This window comes from Scyliorhinus torazame, chromosome X, assembly GCF_047496885.1.
Source record: "Scyliorhinus torazame isolate Kashiwa2021f chromosome X, sScyTor2.1, whole genome shotgun sequence".
In the NCBI taxonomy this organism is placed as follows: Eukaryota; Metazoa; Chordata; class Chondrichthyes; order Carcharhiniformes; family Scyliorhinidae; genus Scyliorhinus; species Scyliorhinus torazame.
The window spans coordinates 22,856,675-22,868,708 of NC_092738.1; the positions used below are offsets into that span (position 1 = coordinate 22,856,675).

Below are 12,034 nucleotides of genomic sequence, written 5' to 3' on the forward strand. Positions count from 1 at the left end.
CTGCCACACAGCAGTGTCTATCTGGACAGCACTGTGCTGTGGGACCTATGGACACTCCTGTGTCACTATCTCAGTTCAGTACACCTTCCCCGTGCTGTCACACAGCAGTGTCTATCTGGACAGCACTGTGCTGTGGGACCCATGGACCCTCCTGTGTCACTATCTCAGTTCAGTACTGTGCCTGTGGTCAGGGATCACCTTCCCCGTGCTGCCACACAGCAGTGTCTATCTGGACAGCACTGTGCTGTGGGCCCCATGGACCCTCCTGTGTCACTATCTCAGTTCAGTACTGTGCCTGTGGTCAGGGATCACCTTCCCCGTGCTGCCACACAGCAGTGTCTATCTGGACAGCACTGTGCTGTGGGACCCATGGACCCTCCTGTGTCACGATCTCAGTTCAGTACTGTGCCAGTGGTCAGGGATCACCTTCCCCGTGCTGTCACACAGCAGTGTCTATCTGGACAGCACTGTGCTGTGGGACCCATGGACCCTCCTGTGTTACTATCTCAGTTCAGTACTGTGCCAGTGGTCAGGGATCACCTTCCCCGTGCTGCCACACAGCAGTGTCTATCTGGACAGCACTGTGCTGTGGGACCCATGGACCCTCCTGTGTCACTATCTTGGTCAGTACTGTGCCTGTGGTCAGAGATCACCTTCCCCGTGCTGTCACACAGCAGTGTCTATCTGGACAGGACTGCGCTGTGGGACCCATGGACCCTCCTGTGTCACTATCTCGGTCAGTACTGTGCCTGCGGGGATCTCCTTCCCTGTGCTGCCACACAGCAGTGTCTATCTGGACAGGACTGCGCTGTGGGACCCATGGACCCTCCTGTGTCACTATCTCTGTTCAGTACTGTGCCTGTGGTCAGGGATCTAATTCCCCGTGCTGCCACACAGCAGTGTCTATCCGGACAGGACTGTGCTGTGGGACCCATGGACCCTCCTGTGTCACTATCTCAGTTCAGTACTGTGCCTGTGGTCAGGGATCACCTTCCCCGTGCTGCCACACAGCAGTGTCTATCTGGACAGCACTGTGCTGTGGGACCCATGGACCCTCCTGTGTCACTGTCTCAGTTCAGTACTGTGCCTGCGGTCAGGGGTCACCTTCCCCGTGCTGACACACAGCAGTGTCTATCTGGACAGCACTGTGCTGTGGGACCCATGGACCTTCCTGTGTCACTATCTCGGTCAGTATTGTGCCTGTGGTCAGGGATCACCTTCCCCGTGCTGCCACACAGCAGTGTCAATCTGGATAGCACTGTGCTGTGGGACCCATGGACCCTCCTGTGTCACTATCTCAGTTCAGTACTGTGCCTGCGGGGATCACCTTCCCCGTGCTGCCACACAGCAGTGTCTATCTGGACAGCACTGTGCTGTGGGACCCATGGACCCTCCTGTGTCACTATCTCGGTCAGTACTGTGCCTGCGGGGATCACCTTCCCCGTGCTGCCACACAGCAGTGTCTATCTGGACAGCACTGTGCTGTGGGACCCATGGACCCTCCTGTGTCACTATCTCGGTCAGTACTGTGCCTGTGGTCAGGGATCTCCTTCCCCGTGCTGCCACACAGCAGTGTTTATCTGGACAGCACTGTGCTGTGGGACCCATGGACCCTCCTGTGTCACTATCTCAGTTCAGTACTGTGCCTGTGGTCAGGGATCTCCTTCCCCGTGCTGCCACACAGCAGTGTCTATCTGGACAGCACTGTGCTGTGGGACCCATGGACCCTCCTGTGTCACTATCTCGGTCAGTACTGTGCCTGCGGGGATCACCTTCCCCGTGCTGCCACACAGCAGTGTCTATCTGGACAGCACTGTGCTGTGGGCCCCATGGACCCTCCTGTGTCACTATCTCGGTCAGTACTGTGCCTGCGGGGAGCACCTTCGCCGTGTTGTCACACAGCAGTGTCTATCTGGACAGCACTGTGCTGTGGGACCCATGGACCCTCCTGTGTCACTATCTCAGTTCAGTACTGTGCCTGTGGTCAGGGATCACCTTCCCCGTGCTGCCACACAGCAGTGTTTATCTGGACAGGACTGTGCTGTGGGACCCATGGACCCTCCTGTGTCAGTGTCTCAGTTCAGTACTGTGCCTGTGGTCAGGGATCACCTTCCCCCTGCTGCCACACAGCAGTGTCTATCTGGACAGGTCTGTGCTGTGGGACCCATGGACCCTCCTGTGTCAGTGTCTCAGTTCAGACCTGTGCCTGCGGAGATCTCCTTCCCCGTGCTGCCACACAGCAGTGTCTATCTGGGCAGCACTGTGCTGTGGGACCCATGGACCCTCCTGTGTCACTATCTCAGTTCAGTACTGTGCCTGCGGGGATCACCTTCCCCGTGTAGCCACACAGCAGTGTCTATCTGGACAGCACTGTGCTGTGGGACCCATGGACCCTCCTGTGTCAGTGTCTCAGTTCAGACCTGTGCCTGCGGAGATCTCCTTCCCCGTGCTGTCACACAGCAGTGTTTACCTGGACAGCACTGTGCTGTAGGACCCATGGACCCTCCTGTGTCACTATCTCAGTTCAGTACTGTGCCTGCGGGGATCTCCTTCCCCGTGCTGCCACACAGCAGTGTCTATCTGGACAGCACTGTGCTGTGGGACCCATGGACCCTCCTGTGTCAGTGTCTCAGTTCAGACCTGTGCCTGCGGAGATCTCCTTCCCCGTGCTGCCACACAGCAGTGTTTATCTGGACAGCACTGTGCTGTGGGACCCATGGACCCTCCTGTGTCACTATTTCAGTTCAGTACACCTTCCCCGTGCTGCCACACAGCAGTGTATATCTGGACAGGTCTGTGCTGTGGGACCCATGGACCCTCCTGTATCACTATCTCGGTCAGTACTGTGCCGGCGGGGATCTCCTTCCCCGTGCTGTCACACAGCAGTGTCTTTCTGGACAGCACTGTGCTGTGGGACCCATGGACCCTCCTGTGTCACTATCTCAGTTCAGTACTGAGCCTGTGGTCTGGGATCACCTTCCCCGTGCTGCCACACAGCAGTGTCTATCTGGACAGCACTGTGCTGTGGGCCCCATGGACCCTCCTGTGTCACTATCTCAGTTCAGTACTGTGCCTTTGGTCAGGGATCACCTTCCCCGTGCTGCCACACAGCAGTGTCTATCTGGACAGGACTGTGCTGTGGGACCCATGGACCCTCCTGTGTCACTATCTCGGTCAGTACTGTGCCTGCGGGGATCACCTTCCCCGTGCTGCCACACAGCAGTGTCTATCTGGACAGGACTGTGCTGTGGGCCCCATGGACCCTCCTGTGTCACTATCTCGGTCAGTACTGTGCCTTTGGTCAGGGATCACCTTCCCCGTGCTGCCACACAGCAGTGTCTATCTGGACAGGACTGTGCTGTGGGACCCATGGACCCTCCTGTGTCACTATCTCAGTTCAGTACTGTGCCTGCGGGGATCACCTTCCCCGTGCTGCCACACAGCAGTGTCTATCTGGACAGCACTGTGCTGTGGGACCCATGGACCCTCCTGTGTCACTATTTCAGTTCAGTACACCTTCCCCGTGCTGTCACACAGCAGTGTCTATCTGGACAGGACTGCGCTGTGGGACCCATGGACCCTCCTGTGTCACTATCTCGGTCAGTACTGTGCCTGCGGGGATCTCCTTCCCTGTGCTGCCACACAGCAGTGTCTATCTGGACAGGACTGCGCTGTGGGACCCATGGACCCTCCTGTGTCACTATCTCTGTTCAGTACTGTGCCTGTGGTCAGGGATCTAATTCCCCGTGCTGCCACACAGCAGTGTCTATCCGGACAGCACTGTGCTGTGGGACCCATGGACCCTCCTGTGTCACTATCTCAGTTCAGTACTGTGCCTGTGGTCAGGGATCACCTTCCCCGTGCTGACACACAGCAGTGTCTATCTGGACAGCACTGTGCTGTGGGACCCATGGACCTTCCTGTGTCACTATCTCGGTCAGTATTGTGCCTGTGGTCAGGGATCACCTTCCCCGTGCTGCCACACAGCAGTGTCAATCTGGATAGCACTGTGCTGTGGGACCCATGGACCCTCCTGTGTCACTATCTCAGTTCAGTACTGTGCCTGCGGGGATCACCTTCCCCGTGCTGCCACACAGCAGTGTCTATCTGGACAGCACTGTGCTGTGGGACCCATGGACCCTCCTGTGTCGCTAATTCGGTCAGTACTGTGCCTGCGGGGATCACCTTCCCCGTGCTGCCACACAGCAGTGTCTATCTGGACAGCACTGTGCTGTGGGACCCATGGACCCTCCTGTGTCACTATCTCGGTCAGTACTGTGCCTGTGGTCAGGGATCTCCTTCCCCGTGCTGCCACACAGCAGTGTTTATCTGGACAGCACTGTGCTGTGGGACCCATGGACCCTCCTGTGTCACTATCTCAGTTCAGTACTGTGCCTGTGGTCAGGGATCTCCTTCCCCGTGCTGCCACACAGCAGTGTCTATCTGGACAGCACTGTGCTGTGGGACCCATGGACCCTCCTGTGTCACTATCTCGGTCAGTACTGTGCCTGCGGGGATCACCTTCCCCGTGCTGCCACACAGCAGTGTCTATCTGGACAGCACTGTGCTGTGGGCCCCATGGACCCTCCTGTGTCACTATCTCGGTCAGTACTGTGCCTGCGGGGAGCACCTTCGCCGTGTTGTCACACAGCAGTGTCTATCTGGACAGCACTGTGCTGTGGGACCCATGGACCCTCCTGTGTCACTATCTCAGTTCAGTACTGTGCCTGTGGTCAGGGATCACCTTCCCCGTGCTGCCACACAGCAGTGTTTATCTGGACAGGACTGTGCTGTGGGACCCATGGACCCTCCTGTGTCACTATCTCAGTTCAGTACTGTGCCTGTGGTCAGGGATCACCTTCCCCCTGCTGCCACACAGCAGTGTCTATCTGGACAGGTCTGTGCTGTGGGACCCATGGACCCTCCTGTGTCAGTGTCTCAGTTCAGACCTGTGCCTGCGGAGATCTCCTTCCCCGTGCTGCCACACAGCAGTGTCTATCTGGGCAGCACTGTGCTGTGGGACCCATGGACCCTCCTGTGTCACTATCTCAGTTCAGTACTGTGCCTGCGGGGATCACCTTCCCCGTGTAGCCACACAGCAGTGTCTATCTGGACAGCACTGTGCTGTGGGACCCATGGACCCTCCTGTGTCAGTGTCTCAGTTCAGACCTGTGCCTGCGGAGATCTCCTTCCCCGTGCTGTCACACAGCAGTGTTTACCTGGACAGCACTGTGCTGTAGGACCCATGGACCCTCCTGTGTCACTATCTCAGTTCAGTACTGTGCCTGCGGGGATCTCCTTCCCCGTGCTGCCACACAGCAGTGTCTATCTGGACAGCACTGTGCTGTGGGACCCATGGACCCTCCTGTGTCAGTGTCTCAGTTCAGACCTGTGCCTGCGGAGATCTCCTTCCCCGTGCTGCCACACAGCAGTGTTTATCTGGACAGCACTGTGCTGTGGGACCCATGGACCCTCCTGTGTCACTATTTCAGTTCAGTACACCTTCCCCGTGCTGCCACACAGCAGTGTATATCTGGACAGGTCTGTGCTGTGGGACCCATGGACCCTCCTGTATCACTATCTCGGTCAGTACTGTGCCGGCGGGGATCTCCTTCCCCGTGCTGTCACACAGCAGTGTCTTTCTGGACAGCACTGTGCTGTGGGACCCATGGACCCTCCTGTGTCACTATCTCAGTTCAGTACTGAGCCTGTGGTCTGGGATCACCTTCCCCGTGCTGCCACACAGCAGTGTCTATCTGGACAGCACTGTGCTGTGGGCCCCATGGACCCTCCTGTGTCACTATCTCAGTTCAGTACTGTGCCTTTGGTCAGGGATCACCTTCCCCGTGCTGCCACACAGCAGTGTCTATCTGGACAGCACTGTGCTGTGGGCCCCATGGACCCTCCTGTGTCACTATCTCAGTTCAGTACTGTGCCTGCGGGGATCACCTTCCCCGTGCTGCCACACAGCAGTGTCTATCTGGACAGCACTGTGCTGTGGGCCCCATGGACCCTCCTGTGTCACTATCTCAGTTCAGTACACCTTCCCCGTGCTGCCACACAGCAGTGTCTATCTGGACAGGTCTGTGCTGTGGGACCCATGGACCCTCCTGTGTCACTATCTCAGTTCAGTACTGTGCCTTTGGTCAGGGATCACCTTCCCCGTGCTGCCACACAGCAGTGTCTATCTGGACAGCACTGTGCTGTGGGACCTATGGACACTCCTGTGTCACTATCTCAGTTCAGTACACCTTCCCCGTGCTGCCACACAGCAGTGTCTATCTGGACAGCACTGTGCTGTGGGACCCATGGACCCTCCTGTGTCACTATCTCAGTTCAGTACTGTGCCTGTGGTCAGGGATCACCTTCCCCGTGCTGCCACACAGCAGTGTCTATCTGGACAGGACTGTGCTGTGGGACCCATGGACCCTCCTGTGTCACTATCTCGGTCAGTACTGTGCCTGTGGTCAGGGATCACCTTTCCCGTGCTGCCACACAGCAGTGTCTATCTGGACAGCACTGTGCTGTGGGACCCATGGACCCTCCTGTGTCACTATCTCGGTCAGTACTGTGCCTGTGGTCAGGGATCACCTTCCCCGTGCTGCCACACAGCAGTGTCTATCTGGACAGCACTGTGCTGTGGGACCCATGGACCCTCCTGTGTCACTATCTCGGTTCAGTACACCTTCCCCGTGCTGCCACACAGCAGTGTCTATCTGGACAGCACTGTGCTGTGGGCCCCATGGACCCTCCTGTGTCACTATCTCAGTTCAGTACTGTGCCTGTGGTCAGGGATCTCCTTCCCCGTGCTGCCACACAGCAGTGTCTATCTGGACAGCACTGTGCTGTGGGACCCATGGACCCTCCTGTGTCACTATCTAAGTTCAGTACACCTTCCCCGTGCTGTCACACAGCAGTGTCTATCTGGACAGCACTGTGCTGTGGGACCCATGGACCCTCCTGTGTCACTATCTAAGTTCAGTACTGTGCCTGCGGGGATCTCCTTCCCCGTGCTGCCACACAGCAGTGTCTATCTGGACAGCACTGTGCTGTGGGACCCATGGACCCTCCTGTGTCACTATCTCGGTCAGTACTGTGCCTGTGGTCAGGGATCACCTTCCCCGTGCTGCCACACAGCAGTGTTTATCTGGACAGCACTGTGCTGTGGGACCCATGGACCCTCCTGTGTCACTATCTCAGTTCAGTACTGTGCCTGTGGTCAGGGATCTCCTTCCCCGTGCTGCCACACAGCAGTGTCTATCTGGACAGCACTGTGCTGTGGGACCCATGGACCCTCCTGTGTCACTATCTAAGTTCAGTACACCTTCCCCGTGCTGTCACACAGCAGTGTCTATCTGGACAGCACTGTGCTGTGGGACCCATGGACCCTCCTGTGTCACTATCTAAGTTCAGTACTGTGCCTGCGGGGATCTCCTTCCCCGTGCTGCCACACAGCAGTGTCTATCTGGACAGCACTGTGCTGTGGGACCCATGGTCCCTCCTGTGTCACTATCTCGGTCAGTACTGTGCCTGTGGTCAGGGATCACCTTCCCCGTGCTGCCACACAGCAGTGTTTATCTGGACAGCACTGTGCTGTGGGACCCATGGACCCTCCTGTGTCACTATTTCAGTTCAGTACACCTTCCCCGTGCTGCCACACAGCAGTGTATATCTGGACAGGTCTGTGCTGTGGGACCCATGGACCCTCCTGTATCACTATCTCGGTCAGTACTGTGCCGGCGGGGATCTCCTTCCCCGTGCTGTCACACAGCAGTGTCTTTCTGGACAGCACTGTGCTGTGGGACCCATGGACCCTCCTGTGTCACTATCTCAGTTCAGTACTGTGCCTGCGGGGATCTCCTTCCCCGTGCTGCCACACAGCAGTGTCTATCTGGACAGCACTGTGCTGTGGGACCTATGGACACTCCTGTGTCACTATCTCAGTTCAGTACACCTTCCCCGTGCTGTCACACAGCAGTGTCTATCTGGACAGCACTGTGCTGTGGGACCCATGGACCCTCCTGTGTCACTATCTCAGTTCAGTACTGTGCCTGTGGTCAGGGATCACCTTCCCCGTGCTGCCACACAGCAGTGTCTATCTGGACAGCACTGTGCTGTGGGCCCCATGGACCCTCCTGTGTCACTATCTCAGTTCAGTACTGTGCCTGTGGTCAGGGATCACCTTCCCCGTGCTGCCACACAGCAGTGTCTATCTGGACAGCACTGTGCTGTGGGCCCCATGGACCCTCCTGTGTCACGATCTCAGTTCAGTACTGTGCCAGTGGTCAGGGATCACCTTCCCCGTGCTGTCACACAGCAGTGTCTATCTGGACAGCACTGTGCTGTGGGACCCATGGACCCTCCTGTGTTACTATCTCAGTTCAGTACTGTGCCAGTGGTCAGGGATCACCTTCCCCGTGCTGCCACACAGCAGTGTCTATCTGGACAGCACTGTGCTGTGGGACCCATGGACCCTCCTGTGTCACTATCTTGGTCAGTACTGTGCCTGTGGTCAGAGATCACCTTCCCCGTGCTGTCACACAGCAGTGTCTATCTGGACAGGACTGCGCTGTGGGACCCATGGACCCTCCTGTGTCACTATCTCGGTCAGTACTGTGCCTGCGGGGATCTCCTTCCCTGTGCTGCCACACAGCAGTGTCTATCTGGACAGGACTGCGCTGTGGGACCCATGGACCCTCCTGTGTCACTATCTCTGTTCAGTACTGTGCCTGTGGTCAGGGATCTAATTCCCCGTGCTGCCACACAGCAGTGTCTATCCGGACAGGACTGTGCTGTGGGACCCATGGACCCTCCTGTGTCACTATCTCAGTTCAGTACTGTGCCTGTGGTCAGGGATCACCTTCCCCGTGCTGCCACACAGCAGTGTCTATCTGGACAGCACTGTGCTGTGGGACCCATGGACCCTCCTGTGTCACTGTCTCAGTTCAGTACTGTGCCTGCGGTCAGGGGTCACCTTCCCCGTGCTGACACACAGCAGTGTCTATCTGGACAGCACTGTGCTGTGGGACCCATGGACCTTCCTGTGTCACTATCTCGGTCAGTATTGTGCCTGTGGTCAGGGATCACCTTCCCCGTGCTGCCACACAGCAGTGTCAATCTGGATAGCACTGTGCTGTGGGACCCATGGACCCTCCTGTGTCACTATCTCAGTTCAGTACTGTGCCTGCGGGGATCACCTTCCCCGTGCTGCCACACAGCAGTGTCTATCTGGACAGCACTGTGCTGTGGGACCCATGGACCCTCCTGTGTCACTATCTCGGTCAGTACTGTGCCTGCGGGGATCACCTTCCCCGTGCTGCCACACAGCAGTGTCTATCTGGACAGCACTGTGCTGTGGGACCCATGGACCCTCCTGTGTCACTATCTCGGTCAGTACTGTGCCTGTGGTCAGGGATCTCCTTCCCCGTGCTGCCACACAGCAGTGTTTATCTGGACAGCACTGTGCTGTGGGACCCATGGACCCTCCTGTGTCACTATCTCAGTTCAGTACTGTGCCTGTGGTCAGGGATCTCCTTCCCCGTGCTGCCACACAGCAGTGTCTATCTGGACAGCACTGTGCTGTGGGACCCATGGACCCTCCTGTGTCACTATCTCGGTCAGTACTGTGCCTGCGGGGATCACCTTCCCCGTGCTGCCACACAGCAGTGTCTATCTGGACAGCACTGTGCTGTGGGCCCCATGGACCCTCCTGTGTCACTATCTCGGTCAGTACTGTGCCTGCGGGGAGCACCTTCGCCGTGTTGTCACACAGCAGTGTCTATCTGGACAGCACTGTGCTGTGGGACCCATGGACCCTCCTGTGTCACTATCTCAGTTCAGTACTGTGCCTGTGGTCAGGGATCACCTTCCCCGTGCTGCCACACAGCAGTGTTTATCTGGACAGGACTGTGCTGTGGGACCCATGGACCCTCCTGTGTCAGTGTCTCAGTTCAGTACTGTGCCTGTGGTCAGGGATCACCTTCCCCCTGCTGCCACACAGCAGTGTCTATCTGGACAGGTCTGTGCTGTGGGACCCATGGACCCTCCTGTGTCAGTGTCTCAGTTCAGACCTGTGCCTGCGGAGATCTCCTTCCCCGTGCTGCCACACAGCAGTGTCTATCTGGGCAGCACTGTGCTGTGGGACCCATGGACCCTCCTGTGTCACTATCTCAGTTCAGTACTGTGCCTGCGGGGATCACCTTCCCCGTGTAGCCACACAGCAGTGTCTATCTGGACAGCACTGTGCTGTGGGACCCATGGACCCTCCTGTGTCAGTGTCTCAGTTCAGACCTGTGCCTGCGGAGATCTCCTTCCCCGTGCTGTCACACAGCAGTGTTTACCTGGACAGCACTGTGCTGTAGGACCCATGGACCCTCCTGTGTCACTATCTCAGTTCAGTACTGTGCCTGCGGGGATCTCCTTCCCCGTGCTGCCACACAGCAGTGTCTATCTGGACAGCACTGTGCTGTGGGACCCATGGACCCTCCTGTGTCAGTGTCTCAGTTCAGACCTGTGCCTGCGGAGATCTCCTTCCCCGTGCTGCCACACAGCAGTGTTTATCTGGACAGCACTGTGCTGTGGGACCCATGGACCCTCCTGTGTCACTATTTCAGTTCAGTACACCTTCCCCGTGCTGCCACACAGCAGTGTATATCTGGACAGGTCTGTGCTGTGGGACCCATGGACCCTCCTGTATCACTATCTCGGTCAGTACTGTGCCGGCGGGGATCTCCTTCCCCGTGCTGTCACACAGCAGTGTCTTTCTGGACAGCACTGTGCTGTGGGACCCATGGACCCTCCTGTGTCACTATCTCAGTTCAGTACTGTGCCTTTGGTCAGGGATCACCTTCCCCGTGCTGCCACACAGCAGTGTCTATCTGGACAGCACTGTGCTGTGGGACCCATGGACACTCCTGTGTCACTATCTCAGTTCAGTACTGTGCCTGCGGGGATCTCCTTCCCCCTGCTGCCACACAGCAGTGTCTATCTGGACAGGTCTGTGCTGTGGGACCCATGGACCCTCCTGTGTCACTATCTCAGTTCAGTACTGTGCCTGTGGTCAGGGATCACCTTCCCCGTGCTGCCACACAGCAGTGTCTATCTGGACAGGACTGTGCTGTGGGACCCATGGACCCTCCTGTGTCACTATCTCGGTCAGTACTGTGCCTGCGGGGATCACCTTCCCCGTGCTGCCACACAGCAGTGTCTATCTGGACAGGACTGTGCTGTGGGCCCCATGGACCCTCCTGTGTCACTATCTCGGTCAGTACTGTGCCTTTGGTCAGGGATCACCTTCCCCGTGCTGCCACACAGCAGTGTCTATCTGGACAGGACTGTGCTGTGGGACCCATGGACCCTCCTGTGTCACTATTTCAGTTCAGTACACCTTCCCCGTGCTGCCACACAGCAGTGTATATCTGGACAGGTCTGTGCTGTGGGACCCATGGACCCTCCTGTATCACTATCTCGGTCAGTACTGTGCCGGCGGGGATCTCCTTCCCCGTGCTGTCACACAGCAGTGTCTTTCTGGACAGCACTGTGCTGTGGGACCCATGGACCCTCCTGTGTCCCTATCTCGGTCAGTACTGTGCCTGTGGTCAGGGATCACCTTCCCCGTGCTGCCACACAGCAGTGTCTATCTGGACAGGACTGTGCTGTGGGACCCATGGACCCTCCTGTGTTACTATCTCAGTTCAGTACTGTGCCTGCGGGGATCTCCTTCCCCGTGCTGCCACACAGCAGTGTCTATCTGGACAGGACTGTGCTGTGGGACCCATGGACACTCCTGTGTCACTATCTCAGTTCAGTACACCTTCCCCGTGCTGCCACACAGCAGTGTCTATCTGGACAGCACTGTGCTGTGGGACCTATGGACACTCCTGTGTCACTATCTCAGTTCAGTACACCTTCCCCGTGCTGTCACACAGCAGTGTCTATCTGGACAGCACTGTGCTGTGGGACCCATGGACCCTCCTGTGTCACTATCTCAGTTCAGTACTGTGCCTGTGGTCAGGGATCACCTTCCCCGTGCTGC

At 57.4% G+C, this 12,034-nt stretch overlaps 1 long non-coding RNA gene across 1 annotated transcript in view; it reads right to left on the reverse strand.

The window, feature by feature from the left end:
• Nucleotides 1-12,034, reverse strand: part of LOC140405394 (uncharacterized) — a 149,874-nt gene that overhangs the window by 32,098 nt on the left and 105,742 nt on the right. The window lies entirely within an intron of this gene.